We start from the raw sequence: 24,551 nt of genomic DNA on the forward strand, positions 1-24,551 counted from the left end.
TCTCCTCACCATCATCATCATCACCACCACCATGAGGCAAGGGTTCAACAGTCCAAACTATCCATACAAGGTGCAGATGGAGACCAAGTCCATTATCAAACTGCCAACATTTTTCCTGGCCTGTCCCATGACCAGCCGAATAGCCAAGATCTTGGCACATTTAAGAGGCAAACAGCCAGATGGCACGGATTACAGCCCAATTTGAGATAATCTGGGGCTGGAATCCACTGAGAAATGGGAAAGCCACCAATTGGTAGGTGGCCGTTGAACCTGAATATTTGGTAGCCAAGTTGGACCTCTCCCCTAATTCTCTAGTTTGTGGGCAGAGGAAGAAGTTCAATTTGTTGGAGCCCAAGGCCCATCAGTGCCCTTAAGTGGCGGCCTTGGCACGCTTTGCCAGGATTTAGTTTATAAAAGGCTTCCCACCCCCGCAGCTGCAGGTCTGTTTTTACAAAAAATTCTCTGGATTTCCAAACGCAGATGTCTTACTCCAGCAAAGGAGCTTCATGTTTCTTCCTTCTTATTCTTAGGGAAGGATGCGTTCCCAAAGAAGCTTTCCTTCGAGAATGGAAAAGATGTAGCATTCGAAAACTCTCAGCTGTAAACGTTCCCAAGTCCTCTCAGACAGAATGGGCCTGGGTGCTTTTCACTTTTAAGGAGAAAATTCATGAATCGCTCTCCCTGCCGCCTGGCTGGAATTCCCAACCACCGCCAGGAAGTCTGGCCCAGGGTGAACCCTTCCTTCTCTCTCCCTCCTCCAAATGTCCAGCCAGAAGGATTCCATTTCGATTGTGCTCAAACGTTTGCAAAGCCTTTACAGATGAGGAAACTGAGGCTTGCAGAGGATATGGATGAGACTTAGCCAAGATCAGGAAACTGACATGAAAGAGAGATTTCAAAACAGGTCTTTCCCTGCCACCCACTGCCTGCTACAATCGAACAGGGCCACGGGGTACATTTAGTCAAGCAACAAACATTTATTAAGGGCTACTCTGGGCATGCACTTAGCTAAGAGCTGGGAATACAAAGAAAAAGCAGAAACAGTGTCTGCTCCTATCCAAGCCCTCCAGGCCACCTAAATCAACAAGTATAAACAAATATAAAGGCCACGGCAGTGATAACTGTAAGTTAGCATTTATGTGATGCTTTTAAGGTTTGCAAAGTGCTTTACAAACACGGTCATTTTATCCTCAAAAAACCCTCAGAGATAGGTGCGAGGATTATCCCCATTTTAGCAGTTGGGAAAATTGAGGCAAGCAGAGGTTAAGTGACTTGCACAGGGTCACACAGCTAGTGTCAGAGGCAGATCTTCCTGACTGCACATCCAGCACTTTATCTACCATGCCACTTGGTTGTCTCACAATAAATATTTATGCACAACAATCCCAAGTGTTATATAGGCAAAGCCTGGTCTGGAAAAAAATTCCCTAAGAAACAGAAAGAAGAAATCATTTTCAGCAGGATTTTGGAGAGGCCGGCTCTGCGCTCTGGCTCAAACAATTAATTTAGAAAATGTAAAAGTCTGTTTAAAAACAACTGCTCTGAGTGGGGGAGGGGACGGAAAAGGTGGGGACAAACTGGTATGGGGGAGAGTTCACCAGGGTGGGGGTGGGGGATGCAGCCTTAGTTGGCCACAAGTAGGCTTACAATCCCCTAAGATGTATGTGTGACATCAAGCTATCCTAATGCCTGGATGAGGAAATACATTGGCCTTTGCCCTCCTGCCCCCCACAAAGACATCCACCCACCTCACTGAGCTCTACAGTCTCATCTGATGCGCAGCAGGTCCCACACACCAAGAAGATTTTATCTGCTTCTGGGCTCCCCACTTTAAGAGGAATACTCGTGATTGAAAAGTGGCCTAGGGCAGTGGGATCAAGTTGAGATTGGCTTGACAAAGCTGGGTGAATTTCATGAAATAACTACCATGTTAAGGGTTCTATAAACTATTCATAAAGATGAATGATTGGAAAAAATCATGGACATTTAATCGAAAAGAGAAAAAGATTAAGTGAAGTGCTAATGGCTGTTTTCAAAAATGGGAAGAAAAAATACTTTTGTTCCACTGGAAACCAGAGAGACAGATTTCAACCCAACCATGAGTACTGAGCTAAGTACTAAAAGGACCTGAGCCTCAGAGGTGGCAGGAGCCTCCGAAAGGAATGAAAAGGCATGTGGTAAGTGCTCACCAAAAGGTCAGCTTGGTGTTAGGAAAAGTAAAAGCAGAGACTCGCTTACCTCCTAAAGAGGGAGGCAACAACAAAGGGCAATATAGTTCCCTCAGGGGGTGGGGAAGCACTTTGGTCCCAAAAGGGTCGGGGATGCTGGGTGGGGCTTAGGATCAGTAGATTGATGCCACCTATCCAGGAACAATGGCAAAGTTGCTATGATGGGAGCTTATAGTTCTTCACCTATGGGGGAGGGAGGGGATTGTGTGGAACGAAGGGTATTTGTGCCGTGGCAAGGCGGTGAGCAAGGAAATGGCTGGGTAAGTAACGGATGGCAGCTCAGATTTTCATGGAATGGTCTGGGATGGTAGAGGTCCCCAATCAGGACAGCTGGAATCCACAAGGTGGTTGTCGAGCAGAGGACAGCCAGAGTAGGAAGTGAAGTCCTCATTAAAAGCAAATTCAAGCAATGTCTGGATGATGGACCTACCCTGCCAGGGACACTGTAGCAGGGAATTCTGTACTCGGTGTGATGGTCATGGACAACCCCTAAGGACCATTATCACTTGAAGACTGACTCACCAGGAGGAACTGCTTAAGGGGCAAGGTCAGGAAGGAACTTGGGGAAGGTATAACACACTTCTTGCCTATAGTTACATGAGAGAAAAACAGGCAAAGCCTGGCGTGACCTGATGCCCATCCTTGGTGTTGAAAGAATATTTCAGAGGATTCAGCCTGAGTGCAGGTACATCCCATGGCCCGCAACCTCAGAGCTCAACACAAGTGGGAAAGGAAGCCTTCCGAAGCCAACTCTGATCCCAGCAGCCATTCCAGTGAGGGAGAAGAGGGGAGTTGTGCAAATAAGAGAGGCAATCCTGTGTTACTGCACAAAGAACTCATTCTCCAGGCTCAAACCAGAGAGGAGAGCAGGGGCGGGTAACTGAAGATGAAATAAGTATGGAGTGTGCTCACAATCAGCACAGACTCACACTGAATCGAAGAAAAGTAGGGCTTGCTTTCTGTTAAACCATGGCTATCCCAAAAGGTTGGGACTTCTGGATGGGAAGGCTTTCTGAGGTGGAGAGCTCACCACTGCTGAGCATCAACATGCAAATGACATGACCCCCAGTCAAGATAAAGGATTCCTCCTCGGGGAGGGATGGGGTTGGTCAGCCGACACCAGAGGTCTTTCCCAACTCAAATTCTGGGTGTTTTTAATGACTTCACATGAAACAGAAACACGCATTTCTACAGAGTATTTTCTTCACTACCCTATAGTCTTGTGTGACTATCTCCATTTTGTTGCTGCTGAGTCATTTCATTTGTATCTGACCCTCGGTGACCCCACATGGGGTTTTCTGGGCAGATATACCAGAGAGGTTTGCCACCGCCTTGTTCGGCTCATTTTACAGATGAGGAATCAGGTGAAGTGCCTTGCCCAGGGTCACATGGCTAGTAAGCGTCTGAGGCCAGATTTGAACTCAGGAGCTGAGTCTTCCTGACTCCAGGCCTGGCACTCTACCCACTGGGCCACCCAGCTGCCCCTCCTCTTCATTTTACAGCTGAGGAAAATGAGGCTTAAAGAGGATAAGGGACTTGCCCAATGTTTAAAAGCTAGAATGCTGGAGAATCAGAACTTGAACCCAGGGCATTCCTTCCACTGGACCTGGCTTGCCTGCCATTGGGATAGCTCTTTACTACTGACTAATTAACATGGAAAAGGCAAAAGTCCCTAGTGGCCCTTCAAAATTCCAGAATCAATATGCAATAACTTTGCTCCGGGGATAGCTCTTACACATAAAGATGGAGTGAAATTCTTGGGAATTCATCAGCCAACAAGGCATATTTTTAATAGAACTGTTGTATTAGGAACTACAGGTAACAGATTACACTGAGGTTTTGCCCTCAAGAAATTCTCAATCTGTTGAGTTAGAATTCTAGTAACTTTTGGTGCATGAAATGGATTCGGAGGGTGGAAGCTAAGGAGGAAAAAAGAAATTGAGTTGAATAAATTTGAATGCATTAGTGTGTTATTCAATATCTTCTCCCACCAGTAGGATCAGCCTTGGGCAAAACTGGGATCCAGCTCTTTACCCAACCAGCCTCCTCATTCCAACACAGCCCCAATCCCTTTTTCCTCAAGTGCCCAGCTTTCTGCTGCTGCCCCCAGCACTCTGAGGGCAAGAGAAGGGGCCTGACAAACTGACTCCCTCTGCTGAAGAATTGGTGACTCAAATCATTAAGTCCAAAAGGTGTATACCCACGCCTAATAAGAGACCCTAGGGAATGGATAAGGATTAACCCAGGAAAATAATTCTGTTAGTCCTTTTTCATGCACCAGAGCAGCGGGGTGAAGTCTTCTTGTCTCTAAATCATGACAACAACCCAGCAAACCAAGATTTCTGTTCCATTCCCGATGACGTCAATATTTTACCCTAGTGTCTGGGGCAGAGATAGACCATGCGTGGGTCAATGCGTTTTGTTCTTGTGTTATCTGCAAACTACCTGATGGCTGCCAACCCCAACATGGAATTGCCTAGATTTGAGACCTAATGGGAACAATGACCAAGCAAATCCACAGTAGTCATGCCCACTTACTCCAGAGGACAGACCACTCAGAAGGGATCTTGGGAGCCAAGGATCCCTTCTCCAATATTGCTGAGAAGCAGCCATCCCCTCTCTGATGATGGGGATCCTTTACCATCTAAGTGGCCTATTCTCCTTTGATTGGGAGGAAGCTTAGCATTCTCTGGGGGTGGTTTTATTCACTGTCCCCATATCCCCAATGCCGGACACATAGTAGATGCACAGGTAAGCATGACCAGGATGGACAGGAGGCCTTCTGGGGATGCTAACATCAAACCCCCATTAAGAACCTCCATTCTAGAAGAAATCCCATTTCCCTGTAGGACAGTTCTCATCTTTGGAAGCGTTTCCTTCCATCCAAACTAAAATCAGGAGCAGGACCCAAGATAACAGAGTTTGAATGGGCGTCAATCTCCTGCCCAGAAAGACATAGTAAGATACCAACCAAGTGTATCCAAAGCTGTCCAGGGAGTCGGTCTCTGAGAGGGGCTAATTTCACAAATAGACCTCACCCATTGCTAAGAACAACCATAATGGCCTGAGTCTTGGTCTAAGCTTTAATTTAATACAGCTCCAGGGGCCCCTATGGAAGCCCTCAGACATATTCCTATAATGGAAAACTGGCACTGAAGAAGTCTTCTCATGTCCCACACAAACAGCCTTCGTTTCCAGAGAACCCCACTCCCGTCTCCCAGTAAAAGATGCCATACACCTACCAGAAGTGTTGGTTCTTGGAAATCCAGTGGGATTTACGGTCTACCGTCAATTTCCCAGTTGGCAGTTAGGGTTTGCTTGTTTTTTTTTTTTTAAGGAGTCTAGACCTGTGTCTATACCAGTGAAGGTGTGGGAAGAATTTCTATGAAGGAACTATTCTACAACTTACAGTCTTGGTGAATTGTCCGGGACATTGAAAGGTTAAGAAAATGGCCCAGAGTCAAACAGCCTATAGGTGTCAGAGACAGGACTTGAACCCAGATCTTTCTTGACTGAAGCCAGCTCTTCATTTATTGTGCCATGGCTGCCTCTCATGGCTATTCCATATTGGAAGAAAATCTATGAGAGCCAGGGAACATCAGCTGTGGGAATCAGCTCCAAGCTCTCAATACAAGCTAATCCAATAAAATTTCATTAAATGTCATCCAGGTACCAGGGGCTAAGGAACAAATAAAAAAGTTATATACATATAAATACATACACATATACATATATATACATGTATGTGTGTAAAAATTTTTGCGTTCTGGGACTTCTTCGGACTCATTTCTGGGTCTGTGTCAGTCCCCAGTTCATCTTGACGTGTTTTCAGTGAGCCTGAAGAGAAGCCTGAGATGATTACCTGGGCATGATGGATGGCTCTGCAGCTCCCAGCTCCATAAGGCTTCCCTGGAATCAAGTTAGCTTGATTTATAATGGGCAGCTAACTTTGGGATGTCACCTATTAGATCACCATAAAAATCTTGGGGAAAAATAGGTGCGCTGTCAAATACGAACTCTGTACTTAAGAAAGAGCAAAACAGAATTTTTAAAAAAGGCTAAATGGCCTTCCAGACACCAAAATTTATTTCTCAAAGACTCAAGGGTTGATTTAAAATACATAAATAGAAATCACAGCAAAACAGCCAAACAAAGATCACTGATGGCTTGGAAGGAAGAAGCCCCGGGGCTTTCAAGCCTTCCTCCTTCTCCTCCTCCTCCCTCAAAGTCCAGTCCTGGTAGGTCTCCAGTCCTCTGACTGTGGTGGAACCATCCATCGTCCTTTCATTTATGAAGAAGTGACCTAAAGATCTCACTTCCACTAGAGAGAGAGAGAGAGAGAGAGAGAGAGAGAGAGAGAGAGAGAGAGAGAGACCCTTCAGATTCCCTCAGGGCTTCCATGGAAATTAAGGGGGGGCACGGGTTGGGAGGGAGCTGGCCCAGCACTTTCATTAATCCTGGGAACACCCTCACGCACAGTCTCAAAGACTGTGCCTATGGCACTAAAGAGTTAAGTAACTCTCTAAGGGTCACACAGCCAGAATACAATGATCAAAGTGTCAGCGATCAAAGTGTTCTTCCCACAGGGCAAATCTGCCTAGGTTATCTGCCCCTCCCCTCCAGGGGCTCCTAGTCACCTCCAAGATCGGTTTTCGTAACTGGCCCCTTCCTCCCTCTCCAGCCTACTTACACCTTACTCCCCCTCCCCATATTGGTGACCTGGCCTCTTGGCTATTCTACGCACAAGACAATGCCATCTCCAGACTCCAGACATTTTCCTTTGCTGTCCCCCATGCCAGGGACTCCTTCCCTCTCCTTCTCCGGGCTTCTCCCAAATCTCGACTAAAATCCCACTTTCTGTCCAAAGCTGTTCCCTGCAGCCCTTGATGTGAGTTATCTCAGAGGTTACCCCAGTTTATCCTGTATAGATCTCGTTTCTATGTAGTTGTTTGCATGTTGCTTCCCCCCCTAAAGTGGGAGCGCCCTGTGGGCAAGGATTCTTAACCTTTCTTCAGGCCCTAAGCGTGGTACATGGAGCACAGTACGTGCTATAATGCTTGCTGGCTGAGTGGGTGGGGCTTGAACCCTGGCTTCCAGGCAGCCTTCCAGCCTCTACTGTAAGAAGTCTCTCCAGAAGTGCTGCAGAGGGAAGATCTAGCCTGGCATTCAAATCTCTGGAGAGACCGGATCCGAACCGGCAGCCTCTGGATCTCAAAGCTCTGCCTCCTTCCCTTTATCGGGGTAGAAAGTTGATTGTTCAAGATCACCCAGTAAAGGGGCAGAGGCAGCTTTAAACACAGCTCTGCCCACCTTCATATCCCTCCCCAGGGCTCCCCCAATCATACTCAGGAAACTGCAGCAGTCCAGACTGGGACCCAAGGCTTTCCTTCATTTCTCCAATGGGAGTTCACAAGAATTAGAGCGATAATAGAAATAAAGCTTTCTCCAAATAACCCTGAGACTTGACTATGACCTCAGGTAATGAAGTCCTTTCCCTGCAGGAGTCTAAACTTCCTTCTCCACAAAAATAAAGGATTAGAAGTGACAGTCTCTACTGAAGGCTCTTTCCAATTCAAAATCCTATTATTCTAAGAATTCAGAAATGATCAAAGAAAAACGTGTTCCGGAGAATCACCATCATAGAATGTCAGAGGTGGAAGGAAGGGACCTACCTCCTGAGCATCTCTCTGGTGACAGGGAGCTCACTCCCTCTCCAGGAAGCCCATACCACTTAGAAACAGTTTTAATCTGAGGGAAGGTTTTCTTCCCAAATCTAAATCTGCCACAGTTGTTCCCAGAGAGCAGAATAAGCCCACTCTTCCCACATGACTATCTTCAGAAATCAGGTGACCATGATCTCCCAGTTTTCTCTTCTCTAGGATAGTTTTTGGGAGGGGACAACTTAGAAATAGGATCCGTATAAGGTTCCCAATAAGAGAAGGCCCCGTCCCCACCCCCTAAATCTAGTGGTAACTGCCTTTTTGTTGTTGTTAATGTCTGTCCTTAGTTCTGCCAGAGGCCCAATGACATCGGAGGGTGGTATCTTGACTTGTAAGAGAATTTCTACTTTGCAAGTGCTTAGAATGCCTGGATTACGGAGATGCTAAGAGACTCCCCCTCCCACCCTCCCCATCTGCCCACCCACCCACGGTCCTGCATCCAGTGAAGGTCAGAGATAGGACCTGAACCCATGAACCCATGGCTCCCTATCCACTCACCATGATGCCGACTTCTCCAGCCTAAGCTGCCCCTATATCTCCAAACAATCCCCATGAGCTTGAATCAGAAATCCTTTACCATCTCCTCCGCCCCCAATGTCAGTAGATTGGAGTCATTCACTGGACTCTCCTTATTCGATGGGTTTATGGAGGCCATTACTAATGGAGTCCCTTCTTCTATCACAAAGCCAAGTTTAAGGACACAGATTTAACCCAATTCACACAGAAATCCAAGACCACAGAGAGGTACAATGGGAGGGGCCTGAGGAGCCTCGGAAGCCATGCCCAACCCTCTCATCCTCCACAGGTGAAGAAAGCCCAGAGTTGGGGGCCCTTACCCAAGCTCCTACAGAGGAGGTGAACAGCAGAGCTTGGACAAAAACCCAGGGATCTCCCCACTATATCAGACCCTGATACAGCTAAAAAGCCTCCAAAGGTGGTATAGGCCCTTCCATACATGAGGAAACTGAGGCCCAGCCGGGGGAAGAAACTTGCCCAGGGTCACATAGCTGGCAGGATTCGAACCCAGAGACTCAGCATGACCCTGTCTGGAGGCGATCCACTCACCGAAGGAGCTATTCCAAAGATCCATTCAGGAGGTTCAGAGACAGAATCCAGACCTTCCCTGTGGCAATTGTTTGCTTTTAAACACCAAGAATACTAGTGATTTTCTCTACCCTTACTCCACAGAAAAAAAGCTTGGAGAGGGACATGGGGTTGAGCCACTAGGCTCTCTGCATGAGTGGTACCAGGTTCCTCTAATCCAGGCCCTACAGCTGGGTGGCCCAGGCCTCAAGCTGCCCATGACCAAGAGCGCAAGAGCCCCAGGTCCGAAGCATAGCTCTGACACAGGCTGCTAGGACACTCTGGGTGCAGGACTGCAGAGATGACTCATGTCCCTCCTCTTAGGCTCAGCTTCATCCTTCCTCAATGAAGACAGATAACATTTATGCCACCTACCCCTCTCAGGGTAGTATGGAGGACTGCCAACCAGAAAGCCCTATGAGAGGAGCTCCCACATCTCCTCCCCATGGGCTTTTACAAGGCAGCCATCTCTCATTCCAGAACACCTCCTTTCCTCCCCTCTCCCTGAGGGTCCCCGGCTCCCCAGTTCAGCTGCCAGGCCCTTCCTGAGCCCCAGATCCACTAACCTGTTCCGCCCCCTTTAAATCATTTTGCAGATATTTTGTACTTGTCTATCTGTGAATGGGTGTCCTGAGCTCCAGCCGACTGTAGCTCTTGGAGACAGGAGATATCTGACTTGTATTTTTATATGGCCAGCAGTAACTCATCCATTTGTTGGGTGGCACCAGACCAGTTATCTCACTGCTCTAGGGAAGTCCTGGCCTTAGATAAAATCTGTTCATTTCCCAGATTAGGATTTCCCCATTCAACATGAGAGTATGGGTGTCATTTCTGCAAGAAAAACAGCTCAGAGTCAACCCCAGAATCTTATCCTGGTCCCATGTATTCCTCAGCCCCAATCCCTGGTGAGGTATTGAGCACGATAAATGGTACTTCACAACGCTTCCCTGCTCATTATTTTAGAAAACCATCCTCATCTAGGACTTAGGGCTCTTGATTATCCAAGTCAACCCAAGGAGAAGAAATTTTATCCCAAAGGAAATAAAATTGGAACTCGATACGGACATTTGTTAGCTCACTCGTGACTGGAATACAGCAGTGAAACTCCCAATCAAATGGAGATTCGACAAAAGGGCTATAAGGTGGGGGGTAGCAGAGCACCCCGAATCCATCCTTGGATGGAAATCCATAAACTGGAGCAGTAAAGCATGGTGGAGAATGTTTGGGTGATCACCAAGGCAAGGGGAAAGCCCAAAGGTGCCACTGTTGTAAGGTCATATCTGGTCAGCACAAGAAAGGGCAGGGTTATGGGACAGCGAAAAGGACACTAGATTGGGTGGCAGAAAATTCCAGTTCCTGCACGGCTGCTTCCTGCCTCTGTGACCCTGAACCAGTCACCTTCCTCTCTATGGGTCTGTTCCCCTGCTGTAAAAGACTGGATAGAGGCAGGATTCGGAAGCCAGGAAACCCCTAGTTTAAATCCTGATGCAGAAGCTCTCTACATGTGTGAAAATCACTTGATCTCCTAAAGACTCAATTTCCCCATCTGTAAAATGGGGCTAATAATAGCCTTACAATGAAAATCTAATCCAATAAGCATTTTTCAAGTGCCTACTATGTGCCAAGCATTGGGCACCAGCCCCTGCCCTCGGGGAGCTTCCATTCCATAAAGTCTCTCAGCATTAGAAGGAAGCCCAGATATTATCTGGTAGAAAGGGAAACAGGCTCCCAGCTGACTCAACCAGAGTTACCTAGATGTTAAGTTGTTGACTTCAGGTTTGTGGCTATTTGCTTTACCAGGGATTTTGTGAGCACATCAGAGGCAGGAGAGGCGAGGTTGTCACAGTGTGTAGGGCACAGGACTGAAGAGTGAGGAAAGGCTCTGGCATATTGTCCATAGGACCACAAGCCAGTTGGCCATTTGCACCCTGTGAACAAAACTCAGCAGTGAAAGCCGTCGTGAGTTGAGGCTGTATACCCACACAGGTAAGAGTGCATCAGTTTTCCCTTTCTCTCTGCAGACACCTTCTGGAGATTATTCAGTTTAAACTCTAAGAGAATATAATCAACTCTGGAATTTGATCTCACAACCAGATTGTCCCCAAAGACTGGTCTCTGGCGTGTGGGAGGAGGGGGTTTCCCCCAGGATCTGGAAAATCTGCATAAAATGTCTTGGCCCTCCCTTCATACCTGAGAAGAAGTCTGATTTTTTTCTTTTATAGGGTGCTTACAGCACCTTACTGTAAAATTTGGGTTGAGTATTTGGTCATAGGCTATATGTAGGTCAATGTTAAAAATACTATAATATGAAAAAGAAATTTTAAAAATACGAAATACTACAGAAATTTCTTATGCTGCCCCGTGATATATGGAAACCAAGATGGGGAAAGTGGCAATGTAGGAGTAACTACCATTTTAGGAGGCAGTGCCAGCGAGAGAAGACAGGCCTCAGACAGTTAAGAGAACTGTGAAACGGTCCAGACATTCTCCAAAGAGGTTCGGAATTAGTTTACTGTAATAACAGCAATAGCTAGCTGTTAGATAGAGTTTTACGGCCACCGATATCTCATTCGATCCCTCATGACAGCCCTGGAAGGTAGCTGTTATTATCACCCCATTTTAAAGATGACAAAACCGTGGCTCAGTGGGATTCAGAGACTTGCCCAGGGTCACACCGCTCTCCCCACTCCAGGTCCAGGCTCCCTGCACTGCGGCACCTCTTAGCTACTAAAAGGCAGCTTGATTTACATAGAGGATAAAGACAGTCTGGAGCCACAGGGTTCCTCCTCCCTCTGACACAGAAGCTGCTGGATTACTGAGCAAGTCAGTCAACTCACCACGGCCTTGGTCCAAGGCACTCTCTAAAAGGGTTGAAGATCTACACCCCAGAAGCGATTTTCAATACCAGAAGTTGCCTCGGCTAATGAAATCAACGTGCCTGGAATCAGGAAGACTCCTCTTCATGAGTTCAAATCTAGCCTCAGCCACTTATAAGCTCTGTGACCTTGGGCAAGTCACTTCACCCTGTTTGCCTCAGTTTCCTCATCTGTCAAATGAGCTGGAGAAGGAAATGGCAAACCACACCAGTATCCTTGCCAGGAAAACCCAAATAGGGTCACAGAATGTCAAATATAACTGAACAACGACAAATTAGAAATATCGCTGTCTGCACAGACATGATAAATCTGTATTTCCATTTTTTTTAATGTTAACACTTTTTAAAAAAAATCTGCACAGGCAAAAAAAGCCAGAAACATCAGTAAACTGTACTTGCTCTTTGTTAATGAGTATGTAGCCACCAAGGAAGCCAGACTGAAGGAAAGCCGCCCCGTCAACAGAAACTATTTATAGCAGTTGCATTTTTCGCTAAAGCAAAGACCTGAAACCCAGTCAATGCCCGTCCACAGGGGAAGGGCTGAACACAAGCAAGTGCATGAGTGAATATGGCTGAGACAGTTTAAGAGAAACTTGGGAAGACTTGAATACACTGACGTGGGAGAAGCGGGCAGGCTCTGGGAGTGATTTTCCTAAGACTCGGACCCCAAGGTAAAGACTTTCTTCACTACACGTAGGACCTGAGAACTCTGCTCAGTGTCCAGTCACGTCTTCTGGGAGCTGATGGAGAAAACACGCCACCCCTCTTGGCACAGAGGAGGTGAGCAGCTGGATTGATGTTTCTCAGAGGCGCCCCAAGCAGGGCTTAGCTTGCGTTACTGCCCTTATGGTACAAAATGGAGGGTTCAATTGGGGCGGGAGAATCCTGAGAAGATGGCGATGATGATGATGATGACGATGGGAAGGGGGGACGAACATAAAACAAGACATCCTGAAAAACAACAGCTCCCGGACCACAGAGGCCAGAAAAAATAAGACCCTGGAGGGATAAATCCGAAATAGGCCATTTCACTGATTCATACTAGTGCACACATGTCTACATAGGAAGTTAGTCTGGCCTAGATGAAGGAGATTTAGCTTTGATCAAAACATTGAGTTATGTCAGACTCTCGCACCCGGATGCACAGAGATGGTCTAAGCAGAGGTGGCGAATAGATGCTCAAAGCCTCCCTTATAACTCCATTCATTTTTAATAATGCAAAAAGGGACCTTGTTTTCCAAACCAACCTCAATATGATCTCAGCGTCTCAGAGTGGGAAGATCCCTCTGCGGTCACCAGAGCAAGAAGCCACTCCAACCCACCCTTCACAAATGTGATCGCAATCTCCAACATCTGCCTGAGGCCCACCACAAAGGGTTTCCCCCAGGGAAAACCCATTTCACCCTGGGATATCTCTACTAGGATTGGCCATGGATCAGAATCCAAGAGAAGGTAGTTGGACCCTGTCTACACAGAGAGGTTAGAAGCAGCTCCTGCTGAAATCCCCAGGCATGCCGAGTCTAAAGAGCCAGGCGGCACCTCCTGTACAGTCTGGTAAGACTTTCCAGCCATTACGGCAGCATCCCAATTCTCTCCATGCATAAAGACATTACTGGAATTCTTTGGCGCCACAGCCTGCAAGGATGCAAACCCTAATGAGTGGTAGCAGAGACACAGGAAAGCTTCTAACAAGGAAGTCACTTTGGGCCTCAGGGAATTTGGGCTCATAGTTCTCACAAACCTTTTAGGTCCTTTTTAATATGGTCAAGTAACTTCAGTAAAGAGGGGGTGCTGATGCTGTTCCTGACCCTCCAGGGCTTCTCTGACCTAGAGCAGGGAAGAAGAGAATTATACACTAGATTCCATTCTCCAACATCCAATTGGTGGAGTCAAAGAATGGAAGAATGTTTGGAATGGAAATGGGGCCTTCATGGTTGAACCCATCAAGTGGTTGGCCAACCTTGGTTGAAGACCTCCAATGAGGAGCCAATAACCACCTCCAGAGCTAGCCCACAGATGATTCTTGGGAACCATTTCCAGATGTCTAGACTAAATTTTGTGGGCAGCTAGTTAGTGCAGTGGTTAGAGCTCCTGGCCTGGAGACAGGAGGACCCGAGTTCAAATATGGCCTCAGACACTTCCTAGCTGTGTGATCCCGAGCAGGTCACTTCACCCTGTTGGCCTCAGTTTCCTCATCTGTCAGATGATCTGGAGAAGGAAACAACAAATCACTGCAGTATCTCTGCCAATAAAACTCCAAGTGGAGTCATCAAAATTGGACACAACTGAACAACAGACTAAATTTAAATGTAGCAACAGTCCCTGCCTCATTCTTCCAGCATGGAAGAGATTTCCAGGAGGTTTGACTCTACTGAGCTTTCTAGAAAAGTGAAGCTTAACCATTCAAGTGCCAAAAAAGTTTAAACTTTTTGGATGGAAGCTTTTCTGCTCACAAGATCTCAAGAGGAAGGGTAAGAATTATCCAAGGTAACCAAGGCGGTGGGCTTGGGGCCTAATGTGGTGTCTCACCTGGGCCCCAGAGGTCAGGTCCTTAACCTTCCTTGGGCCCCAATTTCTTACCTATAAAATGAGTGTTTAGGACAAGACGAAATCTAAGGGCCTGTTAGCTCTAGGCCTGTGATGTATAAAGAGAAGTATGATGTCATCTGAGGGGGGAAGACTGCAGTAACAATTAGGGCATCTGGGAAAAGCTTCCTCTGGGGTGGAGCCCTGAGACAGGTTAGGGATATGAAATCCCTAGCACAAACATGCTGACCCAGAGACCCAAAGACCCGAGGAGGCAATGCCACTTCTGACACTTATTAGCTGACTGGGGACAAGTCGGATCAACTGTTCTCTGCCAGGAAAAGCAAGAAAAGGTTGGACCCAATGGCCTTGAAGACACCTCCCAGCTCTAATTATATGAGTGTGTGTAGATAGATATGTAGATAGCTATGGAAAGAACACTGTCTCTGAAATCACAGGACCCAGGTTCAGATTCTGTCTCTGAGACTTACTGACTTCCTCATTCTGGGCGCCTCAGTTTTGTCCTCTGTAAGATGGGGCCATTGGATGGGCTGGAGTTCCAGCTCGTCTCTGATCCTATGCATCCATTCCAGGCCTGGGGGCAGCCTGAGAGAAGGTACCAGAAACTTCAAACCCACTCACCACACTAAGTCTATGCCATTATTCTGAGGCCAGAAAACTGGATCCCAGCAGCCCTTTAGTGACCCGGTAACACGAGGACCTACAGACTGACCAACCAACCAGGCACAAAGGCATCTCTCTCCAGGAAACACCCCACACACCCTGAAATGGAAGAGATTAGGGCATTTCCACACAACAGCAGCTTCTGTCTGCTCCCAGGGGACCTTGGGGCCTCAAATAGTGATTCATCTGCTCAGAGAGGCAGCTCCTTCTCCAAGAGTCAGCTGGGCCTAGTGTGTGGCGCATCAGTGCTGGACAGGCGGCTGACTTCCCCCTGGACAGCATGGTGGCTTCTTTTGTGGGAGCTTATGCTTTAAAAAATGAATTTCCCCGACAGGAAATCTGAGAGCTCGACTTTTATGAGAGCAGGTTTTCGAATCCTGGGCCCTAGTTTGGAATTCTGGTTTGCCATTTACTCTCTGCGTGACCCCAGCCCAGTCTCTCGGGCCTCAAGGGGTTGGTTAGGTGACCTCGAAGTCCCTTCCAGATCCAGATTACTCACCAGGCCCCTACAACGTGCGAGGCACAGGGCTAAGCAGTTTATTGGTTAACCAACTGATTGGGAAATGCAGTGACAAAGAATGAAGCCTCCCCCCTACTCTCCAGGAGTCGGCCGCATTCTCCAGCCCTTTTAAAGGGCCAGGCAATGTTTTTAAACAGGGTTTCCCAGAGCCTGGAGCAAATAATCACCCCGTATGCACTGTCACTGACTAGCTGCTAGCTTGGACTCCCTGCAAACTGAAGGAAGCCTGCCTCTTTATACAGCTTTCTTACACACACACACACCCCTGCAGGCAGAAGATCCTAGGACTTAGGAACCCAAGGCCACCTCAGGCTAAGGGCAGCTTTCCTGACAGGGCCCCCTGGCCCCCATCAGGCCTCACAGATCCCCATTGTTCATTTTGTAAACAAGTCAGCCATAAAGCAAACCCCTAGGAAGCCAAGCTTTATCAGTGTGGGAGCCAGTGTCTAGCTGAGGACTAACTGTTCTCACATTCCTCCCATCAGGAGACTTTGGGGCTAGCACTCAAGGGGAGTTTCTGTGCTTACACACTGGGCCGGCTTCTCTGGCCCTCCCCCCACCTAATCCATATTTCTGCACTTGCCGAAGTGGGCTGCTAAACCAGAGATCTGGGCATCAGCCTCTCCCCTCTCAGGCACCCTCATTTTCTGGAAAGCTTGGGCCCTTCCCCCAAATCGTGGATCTTTCAGCCTGCCCCTGCCCCTTCCCCAGACCTCCAGTCATGTTTCCATCTGCAGAGCCAGCACCAGGCTCTGCCGTGTGTCAGTCTAGGCCAACCTCTGGTCCACAGTGTGCACTTAAGTAGTGGCTTCCCCGGTTAATGAACCTCCAAAAGCTTTCCCAACCATTCATTATTTTTTATAGGAGCCTTAGGAAAAGCCTCCTGACCTCTGGGAGTGTAAAAGCAGGCCTGGCCTTCCCTAGGAGGGCCCCGGAGCGCCAGGTGAGTCTCCATGCAGAGTGGTCCTCTCTCTAGCACCCCAGGCTCATGGGGCTCTACTGCCCTCCCCCGCAGGTATCACTCCTTCACTATGAATCGGTTGGCCAAGAGAGCTTCTTGCATCTACTAGTTTTATGACCCTGAGGAAGTCACTTAAAATCAATGGGAGCCTCTGAATGCCCTAGGAACTTAGTTCTCCAGCACTTCAATCCTTTAGAGATGTCAGCCGCTATCAAGTATCGTCCATGTTAGGGGCCCAGCACAGCTACATGTATGAGCCTGCTTCCCAGTCCGGGGCGGTCAGGATTAGCTGAGCCTCTCAGGAAAGCTCGAGGTTTATTTTGATCATGATTCTAAGACACTTGTAGAGGGAAGGAAAGAGAAGAGGGCGATCACTGCCCCACAACAGGCAACCAACAGGCCTCCCAGATGCCTCCCAGGTCTAACACTGCCAGGTTCTCCCAGCATCACAAGGTTATAAAGAACGCACCTTTCAAAGCGGACTGCTTTCACTAGTAGTTCTAAGCAAGTCCCGGAGGCCACCTCTCCCCATCAGTCTATGCCACTGTGATTGTAAAAGCCACCCAAAGCTGGGTGACTTTCCCTCTTCCTCGAGTTCCCTGCTGGGATGGAGATGCCAACTAGAGAAAAGGGTAGGGTAGCTCGTCAGTGGGCGGACACACACACACACAACCTGAAATCCACCTCCACAAGACAGTTGGCCCTGCTCTAGCTAAAGCTGAAAACAATTGCAAAAATCCAAGTAAAGGCGAAAATCCAAGCAAAGTCAAGCGTCCCAAGCAAGCCACGAGAAGTAGCTAAAAGCTTTAACTTTGCCAAGGCTACAGCCCTCTCTCCCCGTTCTTTTTAGGTCCATGCGAAGACTGGAGAAGGGACTCCAGGTGCTCTTGTCCACCCAGTTGCTAGTTCAGTCTTAGGAACAGAAAGGCGATCCATCGGAGGTGGTCGCTCTCCCACCCTCGATGCCAACTCAGAGCACTACAGAAGCCTCAGAAAGAGTCCGAGAGCAGCCTGGGAAAGTTCCCAGAGGGCAACTCGGGGCCCCAAGCCCTCTTCCCTAGCCCCAGCTTTCCAACAACGCAAACGCAAAGCGGGGCAGCCCTAAGGCAGGCGTGGGAGGTCCTGCTCGGGACAGGTAGACAGCCTCCAGCTCTGGGGCAAAGGCAGAGTGCAGCGACGCACCCGGGGGCACCCAGGGACCTCCATTACCCGCAATTACAACCCAAGAAGCCAAGCAGCAATGCGCCGGGAGCGAAGCGGCAGGAAGCCAAGGCGATGACAAGGAGGTTCCCTGCGTGCCAGTGTGCGTGGGCGCTGCTATCCCGGGTGCTTGGGTCACTGTCCCCTCCCACCCGAAGAGACCCGGCCAGAGAGCGTGTGCGAGTTAGTGTTTGTGTTGTGAGAGTGTTTGAATGTTACTGTTCAAGTGTAAGAGTGAGTGTGAGTGTGTGTGTGTGTGTGTGTGTGTGTGTTGTGTGAGTGTGTGTGTGTGTGTGTGTGGTCGCCACCAGTCAGGTCACGGCCACCTTGACTGGGTGCCTGGAAAATCCGCTACTCTAATCCGGTTCCCTGCTCCTTTTTAGTAGCGCTAACCTGAGCCGGGGACCCTGGCTGGACGCCTTCTTTTGGGGACAGCACACCGCAGGCGCCTCACTACCCACTCCGAAATAGCACTCCGGCAGGCAAAGGTCCATTCTCCTCTACACATATGGCGCCCACCTGAGGGCAGGAGAGCACCCTGCCCGAGCGGCCAGCAGCGTCTACACGAGCTAAAAGTAGGGGCGCGATGGCAGATGGGGCTCCGCACCCAGCGCTGGCAAACCGGCCCCAAGGGGGAAGGCGCGTCGAGGAAAGAGGGCGGGATCGGAGTAGGAGGAAAGTGTGGGGAGCAGAGGAAGGGAAGAAAGCACTGGGGAGTGGGGGGACTGTGTGTGTGTGTGTGTGTGTGTGTGTCTGTGTGTGTGTGTGTGTCTGTGTGTGTCTGTGCTGCTCGCGGTCAGGGGCAGGGGCTGCTAGAAATGTCCAGGACAACCCAGGCGTCGGGTTCGGGCATCTGCAGGCTGCAGCCAGGAATCAGGGGCCCCTCGGGAGGCCCCGCCCGAGCCCCCAGGGCAAAGCGTGTCGGGTTCCCACAAGCTCGTGGGGGAGCCTACCTCGTTCCCATGGTGTCTGCCCCCCTGGGGCCGCCGCTGGGGCTGCTGCTCCGGCCAAGGAGCCCTCACGGATCACCGGGAATGCCACAGGAGCAGCAGCGAGCGAGGGCTTTCTCTGGGGGTGGCCGCCGAACGGCCAGTCCCCAAGTGTCCGGCCGAGCGAGAAGGAGAGAGTCCCGCTCCCGGATCGGAGGCTGGCAGCGGGGCTGGGGCGCTTGCACTGTGTGCGCGCGCGCCTGTCTGGGTCCGTCTCAGCTCCGCTGCCGGGCTGGACCCGGCTGGGCAGGGCTGGGGAGGAGCCAGGCGGGCGCGCGGGCGGAGAATAGAACCCCGATGGGGGCTGGGGGGGCGGAGCGGCGGGATTCGAATCCGCCCACGTCACGAGGGCCCCGCCCTCTCCCCTGGGCCGGGGCTGCGAGGCAGGACCCGGGGGCCCGCCCACCTCCAGGCCTTTGCAATCGTCCGGTGAGTGGTGCTAACTCCCAGGCCGGATTGGAAACAATGTTTCCCTTCCCGGAGGCGGAGGCGGAGGCAGTGGCGGGGGGGCGGGGGGATGGAGGACGATCGGAAACCTTGTTTCTCTTCTCCAGAGTAGGAGTCTAAACCGTCGCCCGGGCGCTTGTGGGCAAGCGAGTTGAGAACCAGCATGTTTTGCAAGAGGTCTTGGAAGTGGCCCTTAGTGGGAGGCTTCTGGGTGTCCGGCAGACCGCGCGCTACCTGGAGCAGGCGCCCTCGGGCAAGGCACCGCCTCCCTCTGGGCTTGTTTCTCCGATGGCAAAACGATCTGGTTTCTGGAATAGAGCGGTGGCTTTGGAGGCGCCTGGGGGGACGGAGGGTTCAAAAGCTAGCTCTGCCCCTTGCTACTCTGTGATCTTGGACAAGACTGGCCAGGCTTGGTTTCTTAATCCCTAAAAGGAGGTGAGACTGAGTGAGCATGAAGGCCTCTTCTAGTTCTAAACTGAACATATGTAAGGTCCTTCCTGCCCCAGGGCGCAGAGCTCGGAGCCATTGGAAGTTGCCTCGGCCAGGTTAGGTTCAGGTGGGAAACATTCTGCCCAGGGAAGTCGGAGGGCTTCAAGCAAAGGCTGGAGCACCCCTTGTGGTGTATATTGTAGTGGAGGTTCTTTCCTGGTCTGAGTTTAGACGACATGGCTGCTCAGCATCTTCGCAACCCTAAAATGCAGTGAGGCGCGCGGCCTTCGTAACAGCCTTGGCTTCATCCATCAAAGGTTTTCCATTCCTCTCCCCCACGAGAGCCTGCAACAAATACCAGATTTTGTGAGGGGTTTGGGCAACCAGCAGGCGAGTGAACGAAAACGATTTATTCAGAAAATCCCGATTGTATAAATATGGAGTCTCTATTAATATCTCGGGGACTGCAGGGCATGTGGGGTGGAATAGGGAGGGTCCAGGTCTTCCAAGCCGCCCTGAGACTTCTGAAGAGTCAACGTTCAAGTATTAAATGGCTCCCACCTTTTGCCAGGAAAGAGCTAAAGATACAAAGACAAAACCTACCGCAGCCCCCAGTCTCAAGGAGTCTGCAGTCAAGCTAACAATGCATTTCCTCTCCCGACCTCAGTTTACACCTGTCAAAGAATGAGAGTGCACTACATGGTTCCAGGGGTGACTTTCAGCTCTGACATTATGGGGCTCTGCCCTCCTGTATCCTGGTGGAGCTAGGAGGTCAGTGACTAAAATTTTTGGTGCTTCTCTTAATGTTTCTCCAGCCTCCCCCTTCCCTCAGTCATCAGGTCCAGATAATAAAAGAAGCCTGCACTGACAATCCTAACCCATTCCTGCCTCGCTCTAGTTCAGTCATGGAATTTGAGAGCCTTGCCTGAGGAGAGGGGTTTCTTTCCTGCTGTCCTCACTTGAGAGATGAGCTTGGGAAGGAGAAAAGATTGCCAATAACCACATGATAACCACACCAAGAACAAAGAGCCAATAGTCTAGAATTCAGGTCTGGACTTTTGTTTTCTGGTTCTCTTTCCACTAGCCTTAATCATCCCAAACCGAAATCCAACAAACAGCTGATGCCACAGAAGTACCAGGGAGGGGAGTTGGTGAGCTGTAACTCCCTGATTCACATATCCAGAGAAGTCTCCAGATATAAAATGCTATAAAAATCATTGTAATATACTGTAATAGCATGATGGTTATCTATAAAATATATTACACGGAGAAAACCCAAATGAAATGAGATTATAAGGAAAGCTCTCACGGCCTCCTTGGAACAGGACTGGATTCAAGGGCATTTGTTGCTTGCTATAAAAAACAGCCACAAAAAAAGCATTCCTCTCAAGAAGTGGAATCAATAACCAGTCGAATACCTGTTTCAGAAGCAGTTATAAAAAATATAAACAAAAGAGCTCTTAGTGAGAGGAGACAAAAAGAACCCTGGCAGGCAGGTGGGCAGGCAGGAGGCAGGCAGTAGGCGGGGTCTCGCCTCATCTCCCCAGAAATCCGTCCTCACCGACCGTGAATTCACTGTTGGCCTGAGGGGGAATTTCTGATGTAATCAGCCTGATTCTTCTCTGGTTTTCTGACAAGTCTGGTCATTTGGGGCCTTGGAGGCCCACCTGGCTTTGGAAACCGATTGCTAGTTGTTTTTTTTTTTTTTTCAATTGGGAAATAAAAGCAGGAAGAAAACCTATCTGCATTAAGAGTTTTGTTCTGACCCTTATTTTCTCCCCTGGTCCAAGACCACAATGTCTCATTTCACTCATTGCATAAACCTATTTTCAAGTAGGTGCTAAAGTCATCAAGAAAATCTGATTCTCTGCCCTCCAAGGACTTCTGGTCTGATAGATGGAGGTGAGGCAGGGAGCCAAATCATTATAATCCTGAATAGACTGGAAAATACCGTAAGGGACTTTCTACTTCAGAGAACAGGAATCAGATCTACAGCGTTTCTATCACTCCACTCTAGGTCTCAGTAACTTCCCCTCTCTGCCCATCACTGCCCTTTGGATCAGCCAGTCAGACAACAAATATTTCCTAAGTGCCTACTATCTTCAGGGTGCTGTGTGAAGCCTCACTGTGTGTGAGGAACCAAAGAAAGGTAGAAACAGCCCCTGCCCTCAGGAGCTTACATTCTGGTGGGGAAGACAATATTTAAACAAATAGGTGCATACAAGATACACAAGCAGTAAATGGACATTCACCTCTTTTTGAATTGGTATCTTAGCACAGGGCTTGACATGTGGAAAGGGATTAATACACGTTTTTCATTCATTTATTTATTCATTGATTCCAGAAAGATTCCAGAATATCCATTGCAGGCCAAGTGTCCTGGGGGCTCTGCAGGGAAAAGGCCTCTCCTGGTTGGGGGCATTGAGGTGCTGTTCCTGAGAGGGAATGAATGTTCAAATGAACAATCACTTATTAAGTATTTACTAAGTGCCAGGTGTTGTGCTGGGCATATAGACAGGTGAGGCAGCTTTGGTGCTCAAAGAGCTTACTTTCGACGGGGAGAATATGCTATATGCCAAGATAGGTAAAAAGGAAGAAATGTTATTTCTCCCTATAGTTTGTAAGCTCCTTGGTAGCAAGGCTTCTTTATTTGGTCTTTGGATGCCCAACACTTAGCCCATAGTGGGGCCTTAATACATGCACATTGGATGAATTAAATGAAAGAATATGGTGGGTGAGGAGTACCAACAACTGGGGGAGCAGGGAGAGTCGGGAAAAGTCTCATAATAGAGCTGAGTCTGGCAGAAAGCCAGGGAGTCCAATAAGCAGTAAGGCCGGAAGCCATTCCAGGTGATGGAGATAGAATAGAGATGGCTAGTCTATAGAATGTGTGTAGAGGGAATATGTTCGATCATGTGAGGAAGGATAATTAGGTCATAGGATCATGGGGTTTAGAGCCAAAAGGGACCTCAGGCTATCTAGCCCAACCCTCTGTTACAGATGAGAATCTCAGTCCAAGGAATTTGTCCAAAATCATACAGGGTTACAACACATGGTCAGAAATGTCCAGCGGAGGCAAGATTCCAACCCCTGTGTCTGTCATCAATCCCAGCACTCTTCCCATTTCAATAAGCTACCTCCCTCCTAAATAGGCAGGGGCCAGACCATGCAGGGCTTTAAATGCCCAAAAGAGCAGGTTACATTTTTCCTAAAGGTAGTAGGGAGCCACAGACATTTCCTGAGCAGGGGAATGGTGCAATCAGACCCATGCTTTAGGAACAATCAGTCTGCCGTGCGGAGGATCAGCCAGTCTTGAAGTGTGGGGAACCTAACAGTAAATGGAGTGATGAGCAGCTCAGGGAACATTGCCAGTTACTAAGGGTTTCCATAGCAGAGGAAGCTCTACATTAGAAAGGCCCTCGGGTATATGGGAGAAGGCAGGCCTGCCAATGAGCCTTAGTCAGTTCCCAAGGTATTGAGCAGGAAGGAATCTTAGAAATAATGTGGCCGCCAACCCTATCCCCCACAGATCTCCCACACTAAAACGAGTTTCCTTTTCTTATCTTTAGCTTTTGGAATCCATAGTTCCCTTCAAGGCTTAACTCACCATCTTCAACCCTGCCCCCACCCCCACCCCGACTTTCCCTGCTTGCCCAGGTTGTAGAGATCCTTTACCCTGAGGTTACATTCATCTGGGATCAATTCTGACCTTAATCTCTGCCATGTTGTTTTCGCCAAGTAGAATGGAGAAACTCAAGGGCCAGGGCTGTTTGGGCTGTAAATGAATGTGGAGGAGGGAGTAGAGTGTGGAGCCTTCCTTTTGGTTTGTTTGGTCGGGGAGGTAGGATGAAGGGGGTTGGCATGAGGCAAATACTGCAAATGTATCCACAATGCAGAGGTAATGGCTCAGCTGTCTTTTTAACACTTGAAAGGAATCTCCCCCTTCCTAACATAATTAAGTGTCCTTCCATGCTTATCTTTGTCCACTTCTGTCCATTGAAGCCTTCTAGGCTTCCAGGCCACTTCTAGTCTTTTTGTGATTTAAATCTCTGTATGTATGTATGTATGTGTGTGTGTGTGTATATACATATATATATATATATATATATATATATATACACAAAAATATCTATATAATCTTATCTACCTATGTCTCTTAAGCAAGGAAGGCACTATGGATTCTCTGATCAAAGAATGGGGTACAGAAATGTTAAGAAAAGAGGGCCACCAAAGAACCCATAGGAGAAGGCATAGTTCCCCTCTTCTTTGTAAGGAGGGGGGAAGGGTGGGTGGCAATGGTTATAGAGTGCTGTATACAGTATCTCACTTTTCCATCTGCTATTTAGGTTTGCTTAGCTGGGTTTTATTTTCCCTCTTTAAAAGAACAATCCTTTCTTATTAGAATGGTTTTAGGGACCATGGAGGGATTCACTGGAAAATACAGGTGATAAAAATACCACAGTATGCTAGGAGGTAGAGTGGAGAGGGGATATATAGAATGGGAGGATAGTCTTTTCTTCCCTTACACTATACTGGCAGAAATAACTTTATCAGAAACAGAAACAACTCTATCCAGAAACGACCTGGCTCCGTCCAGCAAGGAGGGTGGTTTGCCCCCCAAAGAAGTAGTTTAATCCAGAACACACACTGGTTGGTTCTGCTTTTTTTAGTTGGATGCCATAGTAGGGAATCCCTTTTTAAAGAATACCACTTCGGCTTGGCAGACAAAACATGGCCGCTCTTTAATGGGACAAATAATTCATTATTAGAATGAAGCAGTTCTCTATGGTCTGCTTAAAAATTAATGGGACTAACAAACTTTCTGTCATTTTCTAGGGCTGCCTAATATATACCGTTGGATGCGGCCTAAATCTTCCCTCCTTCCCTCT

General features: G+C 48.6%; 1 protein-coding gene across 1 annotated transcript in view; it reads right to left on the reverse strand.

Moving 5' to 3' along the window:
• Positions 1-19,031, reverse strand: part of SH3BP4 (SH3 domain binding protein 4) — a 131,534-nt gene extending 112,503 nt beyond the window's left edge. Inside the window, exon 1 of the mRNA XM_036768982.1 lies at positions 18,751-19,031. The gene's annotated coding sequence lies outside the window, so the exon portion shown is untranslated. The remainder of the gene's footprint in view (positions 1-18,750) is intronic.
• Positions 19,032-24,551: the final 5,520 nt, after the last annotated feature.

Source organism: Trichosurus vulpecula, chromosome 7, assembly GCF_011100635.1.
Source record: "Trichosurus vulpecula isolate mTriVul1 chromosome 7, mTriVul1.pri, whole genome shotgun sequence".
Lineage (NCBI taxonomy): Eukaryota > Metazoa > Chordata > Mammalia > Diprotodontia > Phalangeridae > Trichosurus > Trichosurus vulpecula.